Here is a 23,776-nt window from a genome sequence, read left to right as displayed (position 1 = left end):
TTTGTGCGGGCGAAAATTTGTGTAGTGAGTGTCCCTGCTTCTGTCTGGTTCTTCTCGTACAATGAGCTTTGACGCAATTAGGCAACTTAATTTTTATTTTTCCTTGCAGGCAGTGATGAAGCAAGATTAGGCGACTAACCTTCCTTCGGGATTCTAGGGTGTGAACTTTGGATTTGTCTATAAAGAGTCTGTAAACATTATAGAGAGAAGTCTATGGACAGTCTGTGGACTGTGTAAAAAAAATTCGTAAGAGTATTTCGCAGCATGACGGCTGTCTGCAAAAGCGTTTAAGAAGTCACTACGCAAGAATCAGCGCAAACTGAGCGCGACTTCTCTCACCTGTTCGCGCCGTAAGCTCCCCCTCTTTCACTCCCCACCGCGGCCCCATCTCCTTCGAGCTTTAACGCGTTTGCCTTAGGGGTCCCATGCATCAGAAAAGCGCGGTGCCGTCGTAGGCTTTGTTGGCCGTCAGCGAGTGATCCCATTGGCAGGAAAGAATAAATAAATAAATGACCTAAAAATAAAATTTGTTAATTTAGATAGGTGTGGGCACGCTACTATTAGGCAACAAAAGTCTCCTTTTTTTGTTCGAACTGAACAAGTGTGAACCAAGTGAATATCGTCTACGAGCGCTTTTTCTGGGCTAGTTGGTTTTTGTTCATAATTAAACAGCTTCAAGGCGCAAAAAACAGACAAGACACAATGGTAGGTGACGGGACGAAGCGCCTGTCACCTGCTTATGTGTCAACAACGAAGCAGGATGGCGCTTCGTCCTGTCACCTACCTATGTGTCTTGTTTGTTTTTGTGCCTTAAAGCTATTTAATTATGAACAAAGTGAATGTGTTGTTGTCTTTGACTCAGTGAAGTGATTTAGAGACATGCACTGATGCGTACATGAGTTATTAGTATAAGAACTAGAAACTAGGTAATTTAGTAGGCGATGGAAGCGGGACCCGATAACTTTAACAATAACCAGAACTTAACAATAACGAGAACAGTGAGCACTCTGTGCGCAATTCTTCAGCGGGGCCTCAAATTTATTAAATTCATCTGGTGAAGGAAATGTTTAGCGAACAACTGCTGGTAGTTACCAGCAGTTGGATGGATGGATGGATGGATGGATGGATGGATGGATGGATGGATGGATGGATGGATGGATGGATGGATGGATGGATGGATGGATGGATGCATGGATGGATGCATGGATGCATGGATGGATGCATGGATGCATGGATGGATGCATGGATGCATGGATGCATGGATGGATGCATGGATGGATGCATGGATGGATGCATGGATGGATGCATGGATGGATGCATGGATGGATGGATGGATGGATGGATGGATGCATGGATGGATGGATGGACGGACGGACGGACGGACGGACGGACGGATGGATGGATGGATGGATGGATGGATGGATGGATGGATGGATGGATGGGTGGGTGGGTGGATGGGTGGGTGGGTGGGTGGGTGGATGGATGGATGGATGGATGGATGGATGGATGGATGGATGGATGGATGGATGGATGGATGGATGGATTTGGTTGGTTGGATTTGGTTGGTCGGTCGGTCGGTCGGTCGGTCGGTCGGTCGGTCGGTCGGTCGGTCGGTCGGTGGACGGACGGACGGACGGACGAGAGCACCCCCTTTTAAACGGGGTGGTGGCAATTGCCACCATGCTCAGGTTTTCTTTTTTATTTTTTTGTTTACTGTGTTGGAATTTCTCATTAAGAATCGCCATCATCTTTACCTACGGTTTCCTACAATTCTAACCTTATGCCACATCTCTGTTTTTCAGCCACCAATCCTCCAATCGCTTTTTGCTAACTTCCACTGGAGATTTATTTACATGACCATTGTTATCTTTAAACCCTAGGGCCACAGGAAGAGTGACTGTGCCTGCATCGACATCCGGATGGATACCATCACATTTGATTATGAGGTGTTCAATTGTTTCCACAGATCTACCACACACTGCACATGTGTCATTTTCTTCGTTAAATTTCGTTTTGTAGCTGCGCGTTCTAAGACACCCTGACCTAGCTTCAAAATGTAGGGCACTGCCCCTTGAGTTATCATAGAAAAATTCTTTGCTGATCTGCCTTTTCCAGTATCGATATAGTTCTACACTGTGTTTCTTTTCCATTGAATTCATCCAATTTTTAACTTCCGCGTTTTTAACCTGTCGTTTAATGCTCTTTCTTTTTCCGTCCTCATGACCTGCATACTTACTGGTTAGTTTTCTAGTTCTTTTACGCCACTGTGAGTCAACGCTCTTTCTGTATAAATATTTAAATACCTTAGCTGCCCACCTGTTATCGCCCAATTTCCTCATGCGTTCTTCATATACTATTTTACTCTTACCTTCCCGTTGTTCGACGGATGCCCAACCAATATCCCCTCGTAGCGCCGTCTGGTGGGGAAACCAGTCCCGACTGCTAATGGCGGATACAATGAACGATTTAGCCAGACAGATAAACTAGACGATAACCAGATGATAAAGCCAGACAGATTTGACCACGTTATCAGGTTTAACATTTAATCACGTATTCGCCTAGATAACCACGTGACTTGAACCTCGTTATAGGAGCGAAAGCATTGTTTAGCATGTTGAGACATAGTTCGTTTGATATAAACGTTTTATTATTGCAAATCAAATTCTTCATCACCACCTTGCTGTGGCTTGACTAAGGTGAAGGCTGTTTTACGCTCTGTAAAGTAATAGCTTCCACTTAGAGGCTGGGTAACTCAGAGGTGAAAACTCTGTGGTAAGTGATGTCCACTGTCTCAAATCGAAACTCAAGGTCAAGGGTTAAAGTCAAACATCAAATTCAGGTACCTAATGGTCATAGTCTTATGATCATGCGGTCATACTACCATAGCTTGGGCCATACAACCAAGCAGTTGAGTTCGGTTTTACCTTGGGAGTCAATGAAGGTCATTGTCAATGTGGTGCCCATTGTCTCAAATAAAATGCCAAGGTCCAAGTCGAGCTCTAAGGAAGCGGTCAAGGGTCAAGGTCTAAGATCAAAGTCAGGTATTCATTGGTCATGGTCATATGATCACGTTGTCATACTACCATAGATTGGGCCATATGACCACGCAGTTGAGATCAGCTTGACCTTCTAAGGCATTAAAGTCCATTGCCTCATCCACATCGAAACGGGAAGTTGTACATTGAGGCTTTGGCTCTGAAACAAAAACACATGCGCCGATATTAGTGGAGGTGCCCTGTCCCTACCGGATAAGGTTGTCTGCGGTAGATGCAGCTAATGTTGTATGGGTACAAAATGAAAGTGCGAGTACGGTTCAACACACAATGGAATACCACAAAGTGCCGAACTTGGAGCAAAATCATCAAGCAGGAATCATTGGTCCCGATTAAATGACGCCAATTTGCTGCAAAGTCGCGGACAGAGCTTTAGACCATGAGTAATAGCGAAGATGTCCTTATGATTTTTTAGCTTTTCGGTCTGGCTGATGACGATGATGTTATTTCGATCCAGCGACTGCAGCGCAGTTTCGGTCATGCCATACAACACAGCGCACAATGACGCTACGTAGCTTGCTTGGACGTCTTCGAAAATTAGATAAGTTGGCGCAACAGGCAGTTTAGAAAGCACGGCATGCAGCTCTGCCTTCTGCGATGATTCACGGTGCGGCTGGAGGCGTTACGGCTGTCAGTAACCGAATTATCTTTGACGGCGTAGCATCACAAGACAATAAGCGACCAGAGGCAAGGGTTTCTTCGAAATAAATGATAGATATGCAATGTCATACCTTCGTATCGCGTCGCTTTACGGTCAAAGTTTGTTTTTTCTCTTACGAATAGTCATTCCCTCTATGACGGTCATGCATCACTTGACGAAGTGTTCAAAAACGACGATTGGTTTCTTTACTCTATATCAGCGTGGGTTCTGTGGCATCAAAACATAATTTCATGCTAACTGAAATGTTTACTGCTAAGGAGGGGAACACATAACACCCAACACCTGACTGGCACTAGTCATGTGTTGTGTCCTATTTGTCCCAGCCCTTAGCACTGAACGTGTAAGTTACTAAAAAGTGCCAACTAGCACAGGGCGAAGTACGACCTTGGTATCACTTGCTTGCCTACGAGATTTGGTTTCTTTCTAGCAAATCAGCTTTTGATGTATGCTATCGTGACATCGTGTGATTGCCTTGTTTATTAATAATAGCGCCCTTCCAGCCAATCAGCAAAAACTTGTGCGTGTATTAACAAAACCTTGCGTTTGCTACGTACGTGCGACTCCCTACTATGGTGCGGCAATGCAAAGTTAATAGTACCCCTGTAGAAGAGTGCATTACCCAAAAGAATTTCCACTTAAGACAGAAAAACAATGCCTTGTCGATATTTTTTCTTTTTCAACACAGCGCGGATTTTCTGTTATGCCGCAAGAACAGAACGCCCATCGAAGGCATCCCAGTACATAATCATAGTGAATCGAAGGCTGCCTCGGTAGGAGTGTTTATTGTCTCGGAGGCCATGCAAGCACGAACCTCGGAAACAAGATCGCACGAAGTGAATATTGCTGGCGATCACGTCTCCACGCATACGATTGCTCATTACGATTACTAAATGGAACTGTCGGGGGCTTCGGTCCCGTTCCAAGCGGGCCGACCTCCGGCTTTTCCTTTCAACCTTTGAGCATTTGTCAGCCGTGGTTGCTCTCCAAGAGACAGGGAAAGCGCCGCACTAACAAATTATACGACGTTCCAGCAGGACCCCTCGTCTTGTGTATCCGTCCATAGAAATTATACCGTCAACCAGATCGACATAGACATGCAACTTGAATACTCCGATGTAAAGGTGACCCTCCTCCCACTCCGCAAGCAGGATTCACCGTTACACATACTAAATGTATACCGCAATCGGAAATTGCCGAAGATATCATTCGCGGACCTCTTTAGCCGGGCGCTGAGAGTTGCGGGTCGGGAACCCCTCCTGACTGCGGGCGATTTCAACGCTCCCGCTCGGATGTGGGGTTACTGCCGTGATGAGAAGCGGGGACGCACGTTGGCGGAGCCTGCGTTTAACTCTGGGCCTCACTCTTCACACCGACCCAGTCCACTCAACTCCTATAGGCCACTCCGTGACTAGGGATACATGTCCGGACTTGACCTTCACCCGCAGCAATCAGTATGCAGACTGGACCAACACCGATGAAACCCACGGCAGCGACCACTGACTCTTGAACACTACGATTAGGACCCATCCTTTCGCGCGACCAACAACACAAGCTCGACTCCCAGATTGGACAATGTTCAAGCAGAATTATAGCTCTGCGACAGCCATACATGAGCAAGCCTACCAGACTTGGTCAGAACAATTGGTCTCTGGCCTTCGCTCCTCCGAAACTCAAATTCAGCTTTCAGAGGTGGTCTCGGACGTGGACAACCACCTGCTCCACCTGTGGGAGGCCCGGCATTGCGTCGTCCGTCGGCGGCGCCGGCAAAAGCACAACCGGAAACTTAGAGCTCGCATCGCCGAGCTCTCTCAACGAGCGGCTGAGTATGCGGCCCAACTCACCGACTCCAACTGATTGGCCCGATGCAATACGGCCGCGTGGCAAATGTCAAGCCGGAACACGTGGGGACTCTTTCGCGCAATAACTGATCCAACGCAAACACGCACGGAAACTCAAAAACACATCAAAAGAGCAATACACAGCTTTCAGGTCAACATAACTCAGTTGGCGCACAAGCTCAGGGACCAGTACTTGTGCACCACCCAGGACCCCCGCGGGCCGGCGTACTCTTATCCAGGCTCTGAGAACGTTAAGATGGATCCACCGTTCCACCTCCATGACCTGAGGGCGGCCCTGGCAAAAATGAAACGTGGCCCCGCTCCGGGTCGGGACAAAATTAGTCCAACTGTTAGCCAACTTCCCTGACCCGGCTTAGCGGTTTTATTGAATTACATTAACTCAATTTGGCTTGGGGAAGTGCAACTCCCCATCGACTGGAAGACCGCCCTGGTCACCTTCATCCCTAAAGCTGGCAAGGCCATCAATACGGACAACCTCCGCCCCATTTCTCTAACATCCTGTGTGGGCAAACTCATGGAGACGATGGTACGCGACAGGTGGTCCTAGTTCATGTAATCCAAACACCTTTTCGCAGACACCGTGTTCGGGTTTCGCCCACACAGATCTGCATAGGATGTCCTGCTACAACTCAATCGGGCTGTTCTTGACCCCGTCGAATGCCGCCACAATGACAAGGGCGTACTCGCCTTGGATTTGGAGGGAACATTCTACAACGTTACCCACGAGATCATTCTCGCCCACCTCTCCCAAATTAAGTGCGGCAGAAACGCCTTTCAATTCATTCGGCAATTTTTGACCGACAGACAATCTTACATTCGAATCCAGGATAAGGAACATGACCGTTTTCTTTCAGGAACAAGGGGTACGGCACAGGGCGCGGTGCTCTCTTCCCTGTTATTCAATCTGGTTATGAATCACCTACCGGCCCAGATGGGCGATGTGGCCGGTGTGCAGCATGCGCGGTACGCCGATGACATCACCCTGTGTCTTCGTTTTTTGCGCAGTTTTCAGTATGAATTCCTACCAACTACCCAGATTACCGTTCTTATTACCCTGTGGGCCACACAGGGTTCCCTCGGAGACATTGTGGCCAACCTGTAAGAGGCGGCGACCATAGTGGACCGTTATGCTCGCCGCTGCGGCCTCCAGAAAACCACCCAAAAGTCTGAATTTGTGCACATACGCCCCTCACCAAAGCCCACAGCCAAAATTTCATCGTCTCTTGAGACAGGTCCGATCCCTGAAAATGCTGAAGTCTGGGTACTAGGGCACTTTATATATCAAGACAGACGGTCAGAAACAACATTGGCCAAACTCAGTCAGGTGGGGTACCAGGTGAGCTGCTTGGTCCGCCGGGTTTCTAACAAGCGCGGGGGGTTACGATGTAAGGACGCCTTGCGGCTGGCGCATGCATTTGTAACCAGACGAATTCTATATTCGACTTCCACCTGCGGAAGCAAGACGAGAATTCACTCGAAGTCATCCTCCGCAAAATTATTTAGCGGGCTCTGATCCTCCCAGTGAACACCTCCAACAAGCGCCTCCTGGTGCTGGGCATGGTGGACACATTTCAGGAGCTCCGGGAGGCTCACTTGACCAACCAATACACACGTCTCCCGAATACATCGTCGGGTCCCCGCCTCCTTGCCCGACTACACACCCAACACACCAGTCTCATGGAAGAGCGCGTACGTATTCCATCCCAGTGGAGATGCGCCCTCCACGTGTGCCCTCTTCCCACGAACATGAACCGTGATGGCCATAATGGCCGGCGCCTTGCACGGGCGGAAGCCCTGGCCCGCCACTATGGATCGAAACCCGGCGTATTCTACGTTGATGCCTCCGGCCCCCACTATCGGGGATGGTACAATTCCGCAGTCGTGCACCAATCCAAAACAGTGAACGGCCTTTCTTTCCGAGCCCTTGACATAACACACGCGGAGGAGGTCGCCATTGCATTGGCTGCATCTGATCCGACTTCAAAAACAATTATTTCGGACTCGCGAGGGTCCTGTCGGAACGTCGAGCAGGGCTGGGTACCGTACCTAGCCTACCGCATTCTCCAAAACAGCGTCTACATCGGACACACCGCTCACCGGCGTATCGTTTGAGCTCCCGCTCGCATGGGCCTTGAGGAAAATGAGGCAGCTGACGCCGCCGCCCGCGCGCTCTCTCACCGGACATTCCCCTCCGACCCCGACGATCAGGAACTCGAATTCGCTCCAGCTTCCACCTGAAAAGACATTGTTTTACTTTATCAATTTGGCCATGGTCTTTATCCCCGCCCGTGTAAAGGCCCCTCAAAGGCGGAGGAGCGGCTTCTCCTTCACCTGTATACTAATACTTTGCTGTGCCCGGCAGCTCTCAAACACATCGACCCTTCTTTCTCGGGCAGCTGTGCTCACTGTGCGGAGAAGTCTTCGGATATCTACCACATGGTGTGGGCCTGCCGCTCCAACCCTGCTCTCTCCCCTCACCCCAACCTAACCCGGGAGGACTGGGAGGCGACCCTGCTCGGCTGCTCTGACCTGCAAGCCCAACGGGCCTTGGTCGCGCGAGCCCGGGCGGCGGCCAACGCCACTGGGGTCCCGAACTAGGGACCTCCACCTAGAACTTGTATGGGCCGGCCCCCTCTGGGACAGCTCGTACATAACCTTTTTAAGTGTATCTGTATATAAATGTTTTCCACCACCACCACGCATATCCACTCCCTCCTGCCTCCATCCCCCACCTCCAAATGTCATTTCTTGGGTTTCTGTTCTCCACGATTGAAAGCCCTATTTACCTTCGTCGTTGTTACGTACGCCTTGCGGCTCCTCTGTGTTCAACCTACCGAACTATCCCCTTGTTATACACATTTGTTTATTCCTCCAGCGGGAAACGTTATTCAGCGTCTCTCGACGCGAACGCCTGTGGAAAAATTCAGGGGGGCACTTTGACCTAAAGTGCGGTGAGGCGAAAGCGTTAAGCGCGGTGTTGCTGCTTGTGTCACTGATGCGTTGTTAAGATGTTAGGCTTCGCCTCTAAGAGTGAAACGCGAAAGCTTCTTGCCACGCTGTAAGGGAGTCCACAGAACGCCATCGCCCGTTCCGTTCTACGCCTTGCTCGTCCGTAAATTGGGTTTGGAGGAAAGGATATGTATCTGTCTCGCAAACCTCGGTGGACACGTGAACCTCGCCATAACGGGAAAAGAGGGAGATGGGAGTGAATGAAGACACCGTATTCACTAGACGCGCCTTTGTTCATTCCGAACCATCGAGCTGGCATGGCGGAGTGGTTAGCATGCTCGTCTCGCACTCCGCAGACCGGGCTTTGATTCCCGTTGTCAACCAATTTCCTACTCGGTTTTGTTTATTTATCTGGCCTGATAAGAAAGGTTAATTAGGCTAATTGGGTGATTAAGCAATTAACTTACTTGGAGCATCACTCTGCGATCCCTTTAAATTGGTTGCATGGTTACTAGCCAAAGTACAATTGGCCCGTTTGAAATTCGCGCACTGTGACATCACGACCGTTTCGACAAACTGAAAAGCGTGACATTTCTGTCGACAACTCCTGCTTACAACGATGAGGCATTAAAGGCTTCCGCCTTAATACGAAATTGTGGCGTGGCTTTTTCTTTTTTTCTAACACACTCAAGCGCTCCCTGTCGCCGAGCGAGGATTCGTCTGCGGCCCTTGGGGCCGCGTGCGTAGCAGACGACGCAGGTTCGGAGCCCGAGCGCGATCATGTTCCGCTTTCTCGGATAATTTATTTCCACTCGCGATACGTCGGCCCTCGTGTCCCCTCGGTCGTCAAGACGCCCCGTATAATGCTCGTGCCAGGAAACCTTAATCTTGCGACGGAGCGTAAACTGCGCTTAGTAGCTTTTTTCGATTACCGTTTGTGCAAGCAGGATGCACGCCCGCTGAAAGAACGGAACCTGTTAGGAAACATGCGTGTTATTCTTGTTCTCTCACCCGGATGTACGGCCCCTTAAATCTCATATGGAGGAAAGCGGGTTGTGATGCCCGAGAACTTCATTTTCACCATCGCGGGCGCACTTTGCAGGGCTGAGCGCGGACATTGTTACCCGAGGGCACGAAGCAGAATCAAAATTTTTCACAATGTTAGCGATTAAAAACAACCTTTACGCTTGCAGAAATATGAAAGATTGCTTTTCACCTGCCTGCGGTCCGAAGCAACTGCAGTGCACCATTTGGCTGACTTGTGCCCTTGTTGCAGTTCAGGTGACAGCATTTTTATGTTTTGCTGATTCAGCTATTGTTCTGCCAAAATAAGGTAAACCCATAACTGACTACTCGGTTGTCATGTATTAAAAAATATACGGAAGAAGTTTACAGCCACTAGGCGGTCAGAGAGAAAAAGTACGGAGGCACTTGAGACTGTTTAGGTGCTTTGGGAGCGGAAAATTTAATTTTATAATTTATATTTTTCCTCCCCATCTAGTGAGACACCTACCCATTAGCATACAGTCGTAAGGTAACGCATACACTAGGTTCTCCTTTATTCCTTTATTCGCTAAGAAGCAACGCGGTTTTGGGGCTAATCGATTACGTGTTTTAAGGCGCAAGCCTTTAATGCCTCATCGTTGTGAGCAGGAGCTGTCGACAGAAATGTCACGCTTTTCAATTGGTGGAAACGGTCGTGACGTCGCAGTGCGCGAATTTCAAATGGGGCCAATTGTACTTTGGCTACTAGCCATGCAACCAATTAAATGGACCGTATAGTGATGCTCCAAGTAAGTTTGACTGAGTTTAGTTAATTGCTTACTTAACCAATTAGTCTAATTAACCTTTCTAGTCAGAGCAGATAAATAAATAAAACCGAGTAAGAAATGGCCGAGCTTGGGAATCGAACCCCGGTCTCCGGAGTGCGAGTCGAGCACGCTACCACTCCGCCATGCCAGCTCTTTTTCTTCTTTATTGCATGGAAGTACTTCCGTAGAAAGGAGGAAAACTTCAATCAGACTGGTTCGCGTCTCAAGTTACCAGGCTGCTTAATAGGAGCCCGCCATAGCCCTAACTCAACACTGCATCCCCATCAAAACATCAAAATTCAGGGAGGCACACACATGCATCTGGGCATGGTAGCCAGCTTGGAGGTTCTTCGCGTGTAGCATATACACTCCTCACCAAAGCACACTGTTCACGAAACACAGATTTGGACGATCTTGGTGGCTCGGCATGTCTGTCCATCATACGGCTTTTCCAAAGACTGAATAGTCCCATCAACACAAACAGAACATAAGGCACAACAGAGTTTTTGCCAACAGGCAGAAATCTTAGTGTATGGTGTAATTTCAATGTCCTTCAAAAGAGTTCGTTGTAGTATGTCCCAAAAGAACATGGCATCACGGCACAGGATGAAGCAATGATCAATTGTCTCAGGCACGTTACATAGACGGCAATTCACATTCCAGGGTACAAACATCCCCTTGTCACTAAGAAATGTCTTGACAGGCAGCGTCGCTGAATGTAGTTTGAAAAAGAACGTTTTAGCGGCTGCCTGAATGCACATCCGCCTAACACGCTTTAGAACACTGATGTCCAAAGACCCCAGATAAGGCCTCCGATACAATGGTGTAGGGAACAAGGACTCAGTGAGAGCCTGGGTCATCTGTTTTCTCGAGAGGCTATACAGGAAATTTAAAGAGAAGCCCACAGTGAGGAAATTGAAAGTGTCAGCAACCTCCTTAAGGAATCCCCACAAAGTCCCCTCACGAGCCTGCACAGTGGGTGCGAATAAGTAAGGCAAATGAAAACTAAGCCGCCTAATGAGCACAGCTAACAGAAACGAGTGGTTTGCCGATTTGAAAAAGAAATAACGGGAAACAAGTTGATGCACGAACAGGTGAACAAGGCCCACTCCCCCACCCTCTAAGGGAAGGAACAAGTTGTCACGCCTCATGGGCTCCCATTGAGAGCGCCACTCGAATGTTGCAAATATTTTGTGTATTGCTTGCACCTTCCTCCACGCACAATGCAGGACTTGAAGGACATACGCGAGCTTTGCAAACAAAAATATGTTACAGAACTGTGCCATCGCAAACACTGAGAATTCCCTACCCATCCAAGCCTGTGTTTGCCGCCGTAGAGTTACAATTTTTGAATCCCAGTAGGCTGTACTGTTGCGAATTTGGTGCAGCGGAACGCCTAGGTACTCAAGAGGGCTACAGTCACAGCATATGCCACCGAACTGCCTTGGCCTAGTTCCCCAATAACCCAACCAAAAGCCTTTAGATTTCTCTAATTAAGAGCTGCGCCTGATACATCGCAGAACTGTTTAGCCAAGTTTAGAGCTTTAAGTACACTCTTTTTGTCAGAACAAAAGAGGGCGACATCATCAGCGTAGGCCAAAACTTCACATTGAGGCAGAGAGAAACCGCGGATAGCTGCGCTGTTAATAATACTGAGACAGAGGGGTTCCAGGTATAGGGCAAACAACAATGGAGACAGTGGACATCCTTGACGAACAGATGCTTCTAGTGGCATTGGTTTCGTTAGCTCCTGATTAACAATAACCCTTGTATAGGAGTTCTTATAGCACAGCCTTATGCCTTTGAGCAAGACGTCACCAATATTCGCATACTCCAAGACCGCGAACAAGAAATTGTGCCGAACTTTATCAAACGCCTTCGCCAAGTCAATTTGAATCAGACCCACTTGGCCTGTCTCATCTGATACTGTCGCTAATACTGAACGTGCAACATGGATATGTGTTTGAATACTGCGACCTCTAATACCACAGACCTGATGCGAACCTATCAAGTCCATAATGACGAGCTGCGGACGACTGGAAAGAACCTTGGCAAAAATTTGGTAATCAACATTGCAGAGAGAAATTGGACGATATCCCTCAACAGTTTTCAACCGATTAGCATCTTTATGCTTTTGGGAATTAATATTGTGTGCACAGAATAGAAAGTGGGAGGCAGGACACCCACATCATAAGATGCTTGGAAAACTTCCATCAAAACAGGCACTAGGCAAGGCGAAAATGTTTTATATTATTCGCTAGTAATACCATCTGGCCCAGGAGATTTCTGGCTCTGCAGGGCAGAAATGGCTGATTGAATTTCACCCAAAAGTGATAGGTCCCTTCACTATAGCACATTTCTCATCGTCAAGTCGAGGGAAGTTTCCGAGTAAGGAACTGTAATCGAAACCCTGATTTGGATCTTCGCAACTGCCTTCCGATACCTTCCGAAACACCTTCCGATAATAGTCGAAGAGAGCAGCAAGAATACCAGACGCATCGCTGTATGTGCAATCACCATACTGAATTTCCAATATTTCCTTCGCAAGAGCATTCTCTCTTTCATCACTCAGGGCCCGACGAGAAGGTTGCTCGCCAAGAAACCTTCGGGACCTAGATCTTATCAAGGCCTCCTTATATCTTTCTGTCGCAAATTGTTGAAGCTCTGCTTTTGCGTTATTAACCTCTTCGAGATAGGCACCGGGGCTAACCCTCTCTAGCTCATGTAGCTCCGTTAGGGTGCGCCCAAGCTCACGAAGGTGATGTCTCTTCAGGAAAGCGATTCTTGCTGAGGCATCAATTGCCAAGTTTTTGATCTCCTGTTTAAACAAGTCCCACTTTTGAAAAACGGACAGATCACGGCGTGACCATACGTCTTTCAAACAAGTAGGAACAGCACGCTGAAAGATTTCGTCTGAGAGCAGGCAGTTATTCATGTTCCACAACTCCCATCGAGGGTGAAGTACAGCCGAGAGTACCTCCCTATCTGAAGAGACACCATACAGTGGTCACTGAAGAAGATGGGCCGCACCCAGTAGCCAAACACACTTGCTAACGCGTGTACACAAACGTAAATTCTGTCAAGGCGAGCATTAGAGGAAAACTGAAAATGAGTGAAATGTATACTGTCGCCTTTTTCCTGTCCCACATCCACAAAATTATATTCAGAAACCAAATTGGTTAGTAATGCAGCACTAGGGTCTTATCTCTTACATACCACTGATCGGTCCTCATCCCTACAAACGCAATTAAAATCTTATAGTTTTGCGGTCCGTGCACAAATGTTCAACTAATGACAGAAAGAAAAGCCTTCTATCGCGCTGCTTTATGGGGGCGTAGACACAAATAATCCGCCACTGTACACCTGAAATTGTGAGATCACAGCATATTAGTCGCCCCTCGTCATATATGCAATAAGACATGGCTGTCATTTTTAGCGTGTTCCCCAGGAATAGCATACAACCTCCGGATAAGCCTCTCGCGTGGCTAACAATAATGCTGTATTCCGACAAAAAAGGCTCGAGAGCAGCTTCTGTCTCTTCATCAGAGGACAACTTTGTTTCCTGGATAGCGGCTACACGCACGCTCCATTTCTTTAAGAGATGCCGTATCTGCTGCTGCCTCCTACGATTACGCATACCCCTAACGTTAACGGTAGCGACTTGATATGCTGCGTCGCTCGCCATTTTTGGTGCCAGTCCTAACAAACGCCGTCCCCTTGAATGGGGTGGCCCGCCTCCAAATTGGCGGCCTCTTGGGCAGACATCGCCTTCCTCTTTCACGCCGCCCTTCCCGTGGCCTCTACACATTGTGCCTTGTGGTCAGCGCCATCGATACACACCTCGTCAGCATCTGCTGGACGTTTCAAAGGTGCGGTGCTGTCCGTGTCTTCCTCTGAGACAGCCAAGGCCTCGGCCCACGAACCCGAGGGGAGCACATCAATCGCTGCCACACCGACAGCCGACAGAGAACCGGACACGCCAGAGATCGACTCCACACACGGCTCACCGTTACCCTCCAACGACGAAGCAGAATCAGCAACAGAGGTGGATCGGCGAGCATTCACTGGCTGTATCGCCTCGACTGACTCCACAGGAGGCATAACCGGACGTTGTCCTGTGGCGACGAGGTGTTCCTGTGCCGCAAGCACAGCAGTCTTTGTAGCATAATCTGAACGAACAAACGTAGCGTTTAAACAGGACACAGAAAGAAGAGGACAGGACGGGGCTACAACTTACAACTGAATGAAATCGATAAACGAAAGACACATCCCTTCTCGAGCAAAGACACGCATGCGCAAACTTGAAAGAATGACAAAACTGTGATAATCTAGAAAAATCCGGTAAAGGAAAAGAGACGAAAAGGCGAGGAATAGCCACCAGTCATGAAGACTGTTTACAAACATTAAGTGCGTCTTAGAAAGTTTGTTTCTTTTTCCATTAGATAAATAGATGGTGTGCTAATGCACGTGTCACTACCGCGTTGTGATACTTAGCGGAGGCCATTTCCAAGCAGTATGGTCCTCGACCAGGGGTGTTTTACACGGACGCGACCGGTCCACACCATGGGGGTTTTTACACGGCTGCCGTTGTCCACCAAACCAACCCAGTTCAGGGCCTCACCTTCCGTGCCCACAACACTACATTCGCGGAGGAAGTTGCTACCGCACTTGCAGCTGCGGATCCAGCGTCCCGAGTCATTATCACCGACTCAAGGGGAGCTTGCCGCAATTTTGAACAGGGCCAAATTCCAGATCGTGCCTTCCAAATTTTACACAGATGTGAGTACCGGGATTTCCCAAACCGGCGCACCATCATCTGGGCCCCAGCACATGCGGGGATAGAGGGAAATAAGGTAGCGGACACTACCGCCCGCGCGCTTAACCACCGGGCATCGCCTCTCTCGCCGCCTGATCCGGCTACTGACTTTAATCCGGCTGCTACTTTTCGGGGGATCTCCCTCATGTATCAAAATGCTCACGGCCGATACCCAACCCCCTGTAAAAGCCTCAAGAAGGCAGAGGAGCGTTGGATACTTCGCCTCTACACCAACACGGTACTGTGCCCGGCAGTGCTCAAACATTTCAATTCGGCCTTTTCGGGCGAGTGTCCACACTGTGGGGAAGTGTTTGCGGACACGTATCACATGGTGTGGGCATGCCCTGCCAATCCTGCTTTCCCACCCCACCCCCACCCCACCCGAGAGAACTGGGAGGCTTCCCTGCTCGGCTGCTCAACTCTCCAGGACCAACCAGCCCTGGTGACAAGAGCCCGGGCCGCCGCGGAGGCCACAGAAGTCCCGGACTAGGGATCCCTCCTAGTGATTGTGAGAGCCGGGCCCTTCAGGCAGGGTCCAAGCAATATCTCTCTTGTATATAGTATAAATATATGTTTTACACCACCACCACAACCAAGATTTTCCTCGGCCATTGATCTTTACCCCTTCCTAAAATCTTCGTGCGGTTCTTTCTGTGTCCTGTTTAAACGCTACGTTTGTTCGTTCAGATTACGTATGACCAACTGGCCCCACAGTGTACTCTGTTAAACTTCGTCTCTGTAGCAATCACGGGGGGGGGTGGGGGGGGGGGGTCCGGGTCCGGCGGTTTTCGATCTGGAGGCGCGGATGCTAGATGGCCAGTCGCTTCAGATTCCGTGTTGATTTGAGGTGTTGAAGCCTTCTGTTCCTTATCTATTCGATGCTCACGACTTAGTTCTCCGGTCGCGTCGACAACCTCAGACACATCCATTATGTGTTTTGATGCCCCGTCATCTTCCCGTGACCACTGGCCTTGACGCAGCCTGTTAGCGTAACTCAAGACGCAGTTCTCCACAGTATGGCCAAAGCGTCGGCACTGGGTGCATCGAGGAGTGCGACACTGGCGCCGTACATTTCCAACCCGGCTACAGAGGAGGCACAGTGGAGGTCTCCCTGGGATAAGGACTAATGTCTGCACGCCATAAACATTGTGTGTGTGGAATTGTGCTTGCTGACACTCCATCCTTGAGTGTGAGGGAGATTTCACGGTTCGCCGTTTCCATATGTTCCATCCCTGGGCACCGCCACTTTTCACGCTCCACAGACTGAATCGTGCCATAAGGCTCTAATGCTTCCACAATCCTCCGCTGCTCCATATAGCGGGGAAGCCAAAGGAGCTTAACCTTGACGTTCTTAGTATCCGGGTAGAACACCATGGACCTCAGTCCTTTTACAGGAAACTCCGCTTTGTTAACAAGCTTCTGTTTGGAAGAACTACTCTCGCAGGTAACCATCAGCACGTGGCTCATTTTGGTATTGACCAATGCACAAAATTTCCCGGAGATCCAATATCTGTGCGAGTGCGTCACGGAAGTCAGGTGCTCGGTACGGCCGGGTGACCCTTAAGGTCAGCATGCAGGAAAACGGTATTAAGGACAACATTACCGCTAGGCAATCGGGGAAGGACAACTTTGTACGAGTCCCTAGTGTCCTGAGACGTCGGAAGACCTCGGCCAACGGCCGATGCGCTGTTTCCAGCAAGGAGCATGTTGATGCACAGCCGCACAGAACGGCTTCTTCCTCTTCCTCGCCCACTCCGCCATGCCAGCTCGATGGTTTGGAATAAACAAAGGTGCGTCTAGTGAATACGGTGTCTTCGTTCACTCCCATCTTTCTCCCTTCCCGTTACGGCGAGGTTTAGGTGTCCACCGAGATATGAGAGACAGATACATTTACTTTCCCCAAAAACCAATTTACCGACGTGCGAGGCGTATTTGTCCGCGTTTCAGATTGGTCCAAATTGTCGTACGTGACGTCACCGCGCGCAAATTTTGACGGGTGTCCACCGTAATATGTGAGACAGTTACTGCGCAACTTCCTTTCCTCAAATACAATTTTCTAATGGTGTCTACTGAGATATGTGAGACAGTTAATGCGTAATTTCATTTCCTCAAATACAATTTTCCTTTTCTTTCTTACGGCCCCTCTTTCTTCTTTCAGTCACACTTCCTCCATTCCTGTACAGTGCGGCTCAGGTGTCCACCGAGGTGACAGAGAATTACAGCCCCATTTCCTTTCCTCAAAATGCGTTGTGTTCAAAGTGCAACGCATCGCGCCAAACGGGTGGTGGCGCTCCTTGGACTCCGTGGCAGCGCTACAACACGCTGTCGCGTTCCACTCCTAAAGGCGAAGCTTAAGCGTCATTAATTGGCAGTTAATTAATGCACCAACAAAATGTGCAGGGAACAATCGCGTAGCAGAATGCAGCACTCAGGCTTTCGCCTTTCACCACTTCAGCCGCTAAAGTTCCTCGTAATTTTTCCTCGCTATCTGAAGGCCCTTGGTTCACCTCCATGAACTTTAGCTCGAAGAGGAGGTGGAGAAGAAAAAATTAGGCGTTGTTCAGCTCTGGCTAAGCCTGGTCAGTTGCGTTATCTGCGGCGCTTTTCGAGTCGTGAAGCGCGTTCCTCTGCTGTCTTTCGCGTACTCGCGCACGGAAGGCTGAACCAGGTGTATAAAATGCCCAGCTTTCGCATACGATGTTATGCAGTCGCTCTTCAAGGTTAGCTTGACACATTTAGTTTTCGGAAGTCATTGAACTTCTATTAATGAAATGCTGTTGAACGTTGACTTGATAATGAAAGAGAAATCATCAGCGTCAGCGATCGCCTTGTCGACGTTGTAAATGACGCCGGCAGTTGTTCCGCTGTCTTGGAGGACATGGGATCACACGCAATGCTGTCGAGGTTCTTTACGCTGGTCAAACTTTGCAGTGCGCTCCACACCGTTGCATCGAGGACGATTATGTTATCGTAGAGGTGGACTCTGACGTCTTTAATCCCTCCAGGGCCGAGGTCTTCAAGGAACATGGACGTGGCTTGTCTGTTAAGGAGGCTGAGGTTGTCTTTTGGCGTCTCTGGAACAAACAAGAGTGTGTGTGTTGGGGGACCTCGCGCCGTGACGATCATAGCCTTGCTTGGTGCGAACGACTGTCCACGTCGGCGCAGTTTCCTATTGCCCTTCTTGATGAGGACCCATACGAACCCATCGCCGATTGAGGAGTCATCACTAGCGGCCCAGCAACAGCGGTGGCCTGGATGCTGCCAACATAACGTTGTAGGGGCGTTTTCTATGGACGACCGCTGCCAACCCACCGGGTTTCATGGGAGGCCCTTGAGCCTCCACTTCCATCGCCGTGTGGAAAAGGGACCGGCGCCTCCTGGTTACGGCACAAATCCCGAAAAGTCTACACAGACGTGAAGGCAGCGTTGGTTGGTTGGTTCGCCTCAAAGAAAAATGGCAAATAAAATGGCAGCGTTCTCGTGAGAACAAAGTCTTCGTCTTCCTCCTCAGCACCACACCCAAATACATGTCGTACAATATCGTCCAACTCGATAATATTACAATTACAGTGGAATTTGGCGCAGATATAAAGAATTGTTTCGATGAGCTACCGCCCGACCGCTGTCAAGAACAGGATCTTCATTCAGCGTTGAAGAAATTGAAAAGCGGACACTTCCGGCGCGAGGCTCGTTCCATATCGGCCTGAACCGTACGACTTCCTGCTGGGGCGGCAGATCAAAAATACGTTCCCGGCTAACGGCCTTTGATCAGCCGGTTATCTCAAGTGCCGACGTTTATCAGGATTAGCTTCATATCAAGAAATGCACATCCTCAGATCCCTTTTGATGGCATTCCTCGCCAGAGGGATTAAGCATTAGCCACAAAGAGAACAGCCCTCGGCACATCCAGTCCCATACAGAAGCAGCCACTTCGTTGAGCCACTTATCAGCGCAGGCCGGGGAGAATTCGACCAGGGACCTCAACGCGTGAGTACTCTTCATTCGCATGACTTTCTGAACTTGACCTTTGTATTTTCCCCGCAGTTGGTGGGCATTGCATCGTGAACATCATGAAAGCTGAGCTGTGGGCGGTTTCAACATCCCTCCGGTTTACTTCGACACTGCTATTCCTGACCGCCATCCTCGCATCTGGAACTTCACATGTCGTTCCAAGCGCTGCCCAAATCTTTCCCCACTGCACAGGGAAGCAGTTCGAGTGCAGGGTACTATACCAGTGCGTCGCCTGGGCGCATGTCTGTGACGGAACGAAGCACTGCAGCGACGGGTCGGACGAATATATCTGCACCAACAAGACGACGTGTTATGAAGGCGAGTACATGTGCAGAGAAGTTGGGCCATGCATTCCGGCCACGCTGCGATGTGACGGTGAGCGGGACTGCGCCGACGGATCGGACGAGAGGAACTGTACAGCGAAACTAAGCTGTGTGGCAGGTACCGTACCTTGCAAAGATTACAGCAAATGCATCAAGAAAAATTGGATGTGCGACGGAACTCGCGACTGCTTAGACGGCTCGGACGAGAAGGACTGTACAATCCGAATACGGTGTTCCGACTCAGATATCCCGTGCTACGACAACAGCAATTGCATCTATAAAACTGATCTGTGTAACGGTTACCGCGACTGCAAAGATGGGTGGGACGAGCAGAACTGCTCCGTAATGAAGTGCACGACAGATGAATTCACGTGCGTGGACAACGGTCGCTGCATTCACCACTACTGGCGCTGCGACGGTGAGCGCGACTGCTTAGACGGCTCGGACGAGCAGAACTGTACATCCCTCTATCCCTGTGAGAGAGATGAGTTCCAGTGCAAAGACAACAGCAAATGCATCTCTAAAACTTACCTGTGTGACGGGGACCGCGACTGCTTAGATTGGTCGGACGAGCTTAATTGCACATCTCTAAAGGAATGTTCGCAACATGAGTTCAGGTGCGACAACGGCCGCTGCCTCAACTACTATTGGCGCTGCGACGGTATTCGCGACTGCTTAGACGGCTCGGACGAGCAGAACTGTACATTCCGAATGCGTTGCGAGGGAAGTATGTTGCCGTGCAAGGACACCCCGGAATGCATCTATAAAGATTTGCTCTGCGACGGCAAACCCGACTGCTCAAATGGGTGGGACGAGAAGCATTGCACTCCCATGACGCCATGTTCGAAAGGTCTCTTCATGTGTCGAGATGGCGAGTGCATTAATGACAGCGGGCGCTGCGACGGTAATCGCGACTGCTATGACCACTCGGACGAGGAGAACTGTACACTATGTGGGGTAGGTGAGATCCGATGCAAAGACAACAGCAAGTGCATCAGGGAAAATTGGTGGTGCGACGGTGACCCGGACTGCTCAGATTGGTCGGACGAGCGGAATTGCACCTCCCTAAGGAAATGTTCGCACGGTAAGTTCACGTGCGTGGACAACGGCCGCTGCATTAAAGGCGCTTGGCGCTGCGATGGTTACCGCGACTGTTCAGACGGCTCGGACGAGAGGGACTGTAAATCCGGACTACGCTGTGGAAAATTTCACTTCCCATGCAAAGACAACAGCAGCTGCATCATTGAAAATATGCTGTGTGACGGTTACCGAGACTGCTCAGACGGTTGGGACGAGGAGAACTGTACGTCTCGGATACGCTGTGAATATGGTAGGCTGCCGTGCAAAGACAATAGCAAGTGCATCTCGAAAACTTGGCTGTGCGACGGTGATCGCGACTGCTCAGATGGGTCGGACGAGGAGAATTGCACTTCATTACAGATTTGTAACTGGCCTCATTTCATGTGCGTGGACAACCGCCGCTGCATTAACATGTATTGGCGATGCGACGGTGATCGTGACTGCATAGACGGCTCGGACGAGGACAACTGTATGTACGGGGACAACTGTGGACGCGGAGAATTCATCTGTAAAGACAACAGCGAATGCATCAGGAAAAGTTGGCTTTGCGACGGTGAACGTGACTGCTTAGATGGGTCGGACGAGCAGGATTGTGAAATTCCATCCAAATGTTTGAACCATGAGTTCGGGTGCGACAATGGCCGCTGCCTTAGTTACCTTTGGCGCTGCGACGGCATTCGCGACTGCTTAGACGGCTCGGACGAGCGGAACTGCAGATACCGACCGCGCTGTTCGGTTTGGCAGCTACCGTGCAAAGACAGCTGGGAATGCATCCATAAATGGGACCTGTGCAACGGCAGACCCGACTGCTTAGATGGGTGGGACGAAGAGAATTGCAGCTCCGGACATAGATGTTTGAAAGTTGGGTTCGTGTGCGACAACGGCTCGCGTTGCATTTATCCCAACAGGCGCTGCGACGGTGAACTCCACTGCTCAGATGGCTCGGACGAGAAGAACTGTGCATCCTGTCGGGCATTTGAGATCCCCTGCAAAGACAAATCCGAGTGCGTCGACAAAAATTGGTGGTGCGACGGTGACCCCGATTGCTCAGATTGGTCGGACGAGGAGAACTGCACCTCTCTAAATAAATGTTCGCACGATAAGTTCACGTGCGTGGACAACGGCCGCTGCATTAAAGGCGCTTGGCGCTGCGATGGTTACCGCGACTGTTCAGACGGCTCGGACGAGCAGGACTGTACATCCGGATTACGGTGTGGAAAATTTCAGTTTCCGTGCAAAGACAACAGCTACTGCATCGTGGAAAATATGCTGTGCGACGGCTACCGAGACTGTTCAGACGGAGGGGACGAGGAGAACTGTACGTCTGCACCAAGCTGTGGCAATGAAGAGCTGCCGTGCAAAGACAATAGCAGGTGCATCCGGAAAACGTGGTGGTGCGACGGTCGCCGTGACTGTAAAGACGCTTCGGACGAGCTGAACTGTACATCTCCAATACGCTGTGAGGGAGGCAGGATCCGGTGCAAAGACAACAGCAAATGCATCAGGGAACGTTGGCTGTGCGACGGTGACCGCGACTGCACAGATGGGTCGGACGAGCAGAACTGCACCTCCGTAGAGGCGTGTTCGAAAGATCACTTCCCGTGCGTAGTCAATGGCCGCTGCATTAAAGACACTTTGCGGTGCGACGGTGACAATGACTGCACAGATGGCTCGGACGAGTTGAATTGTCCTACCCAAATTAGCTGCAGCAAAGATGAGTTCGCATGCAAAGACAACAGCTACTGCCTCTGGAAAAAATATCTTTGCGACGGTGACCGCAACTGTCCAGACGGCTCGGACGAGCAGAACTGTACACCCGAATTGCGCTGTGAGGCGGGTAAGTGGCCGTGCAATGACCGCAGCAGATGCGTCAGGAATGATTGGCACTGCGACGGTGACAACGACTGTGCAGATGGTTCTGACGAACTGAATTGCACCCACGTAGAGAAGTGTTCGAAATATGAGTTCACGTGCGTGTTCAACGGCCGCTGCATTAAAGACACTTGGCGTTGCGACGGTGAGCGCGACTGCTCAGACGGCTCGGACGAGCAGAACTGTACATTCCGTATGCTCTGTCAGGGGGGTAAGTCCTCGTGCAAGGACGGCAACAGTGACTGCTCATTTGGGTCGGACGAGGAGAACTGCACGAGGACGGCGGCGTGCCCTCGCAAGCAGTTCGGATGCGTCTCGCGAAACGGATCCATCGTTTGCATCAACAAAACGCGCTTCTGCGACGGACACAAAGACTGCGAGGACGGCTCCGACGAACCGGACTCCTGCCGAAAGATGGCGCTGGAATGTAAAGGGAATTACTTCAGATGCGACAACGGGACATGTATTTCGAAGCAGTGGAAGTGTGACGGCCGATACGACTGCAATGATCGCAGCGACGAGATGAACTGCGGCGCAAAAGGTAGCCGTGGCTGCTCGGGTGACGAGTTTGCGTGTGGTTCTGGACGCCTTTGTATTCCTGGCCACTCTCGCTGTGACCACCGAAAGGACTGCCCGGACGGCTCCGACGAGAATGACTGCCCTGCCAAGGAGCAGTTTAATTCCCTAAGTTTCTTCTGAAAAGAACGAACGTGGCTTGCTGTTAGTCTTTGTGCTATTCTTTGCAAGAGTTCTCAAGGAGAAACAATTTTGCCAGTTTATTTGGGGTCGTGTTCTTTCTGCATCGGCGCTCCCATGTACATACGGGGTTAGATGAAGAAAGGCAAACCGGAATCGTTGTCAGCTAGGAATGAGCTGAACGCTCAAACTCTTCACAAATTGCGGTGAACGAAACCCCGTGTATATTACAGCAGCGCTGTGCGACTACCATCATGAAAGGCTCTCAGAGCGCACGGTGTGTTGCCGAAGTGTGTAGTAGAGGTTTGAGGCTTTCTTGGGAGGCACTTAAAAGTTCTCGAAATGGGAGCCCAAAAGTTCTCTTTTTATTGGGATATACGGAGGCATTCAAATAAGCCCCGTGACAATCTGTACATGCAGTTGAGTTCTGTCTAGGAGGTTTTAAAATGGACCGTACCCCTGGTTACATGTGTTGAAGGTTAAATTCCGTAACCTAATTTCGTGCTCCATCTGGTAGAATGTAGTTATATTTAATAAGGTGTACTTTTCAGTAAGTACCTCTGGGTGAGCGATATGCCTAATAGCTGTTAAGAACAAAATGATGTTCGTTTAGTTCGGTCTGTAGACGTTAGTTTTTTACGTACA

General features: G+C 49.8%; 1 pseudogene; it reads left to right on the top strand.

The window, feature by feature from the left end:
- LOC149367144 (uncharacterized) overlaps positions 1-23,134 on the top strand; it is a 39,724-nt pseudogene extending 16,590 nt beyond the window's left edge.
- Positions 23,135-23,776: the final 642 nt, after the last annotated feature.

The sequence above is a fragment of the Amblyomma mixtum genome, chromosome 1, assembly GCF_055824585.1.
Source record: "Amblyomma mixtum isolate Tamu chromosome 1, ASM5582458v1, whole genome shotgun sequence".
NCBI classification, from domain to species: Eukaryota; Metazoa; Arthropoda; class Arachnida; order Ixodida; family Ixodidae; genus Amblyomma; species Amblyomma mixtum.
This window is presented reverse-complemented; position numbering and strand designations above follow the sequence as displayed.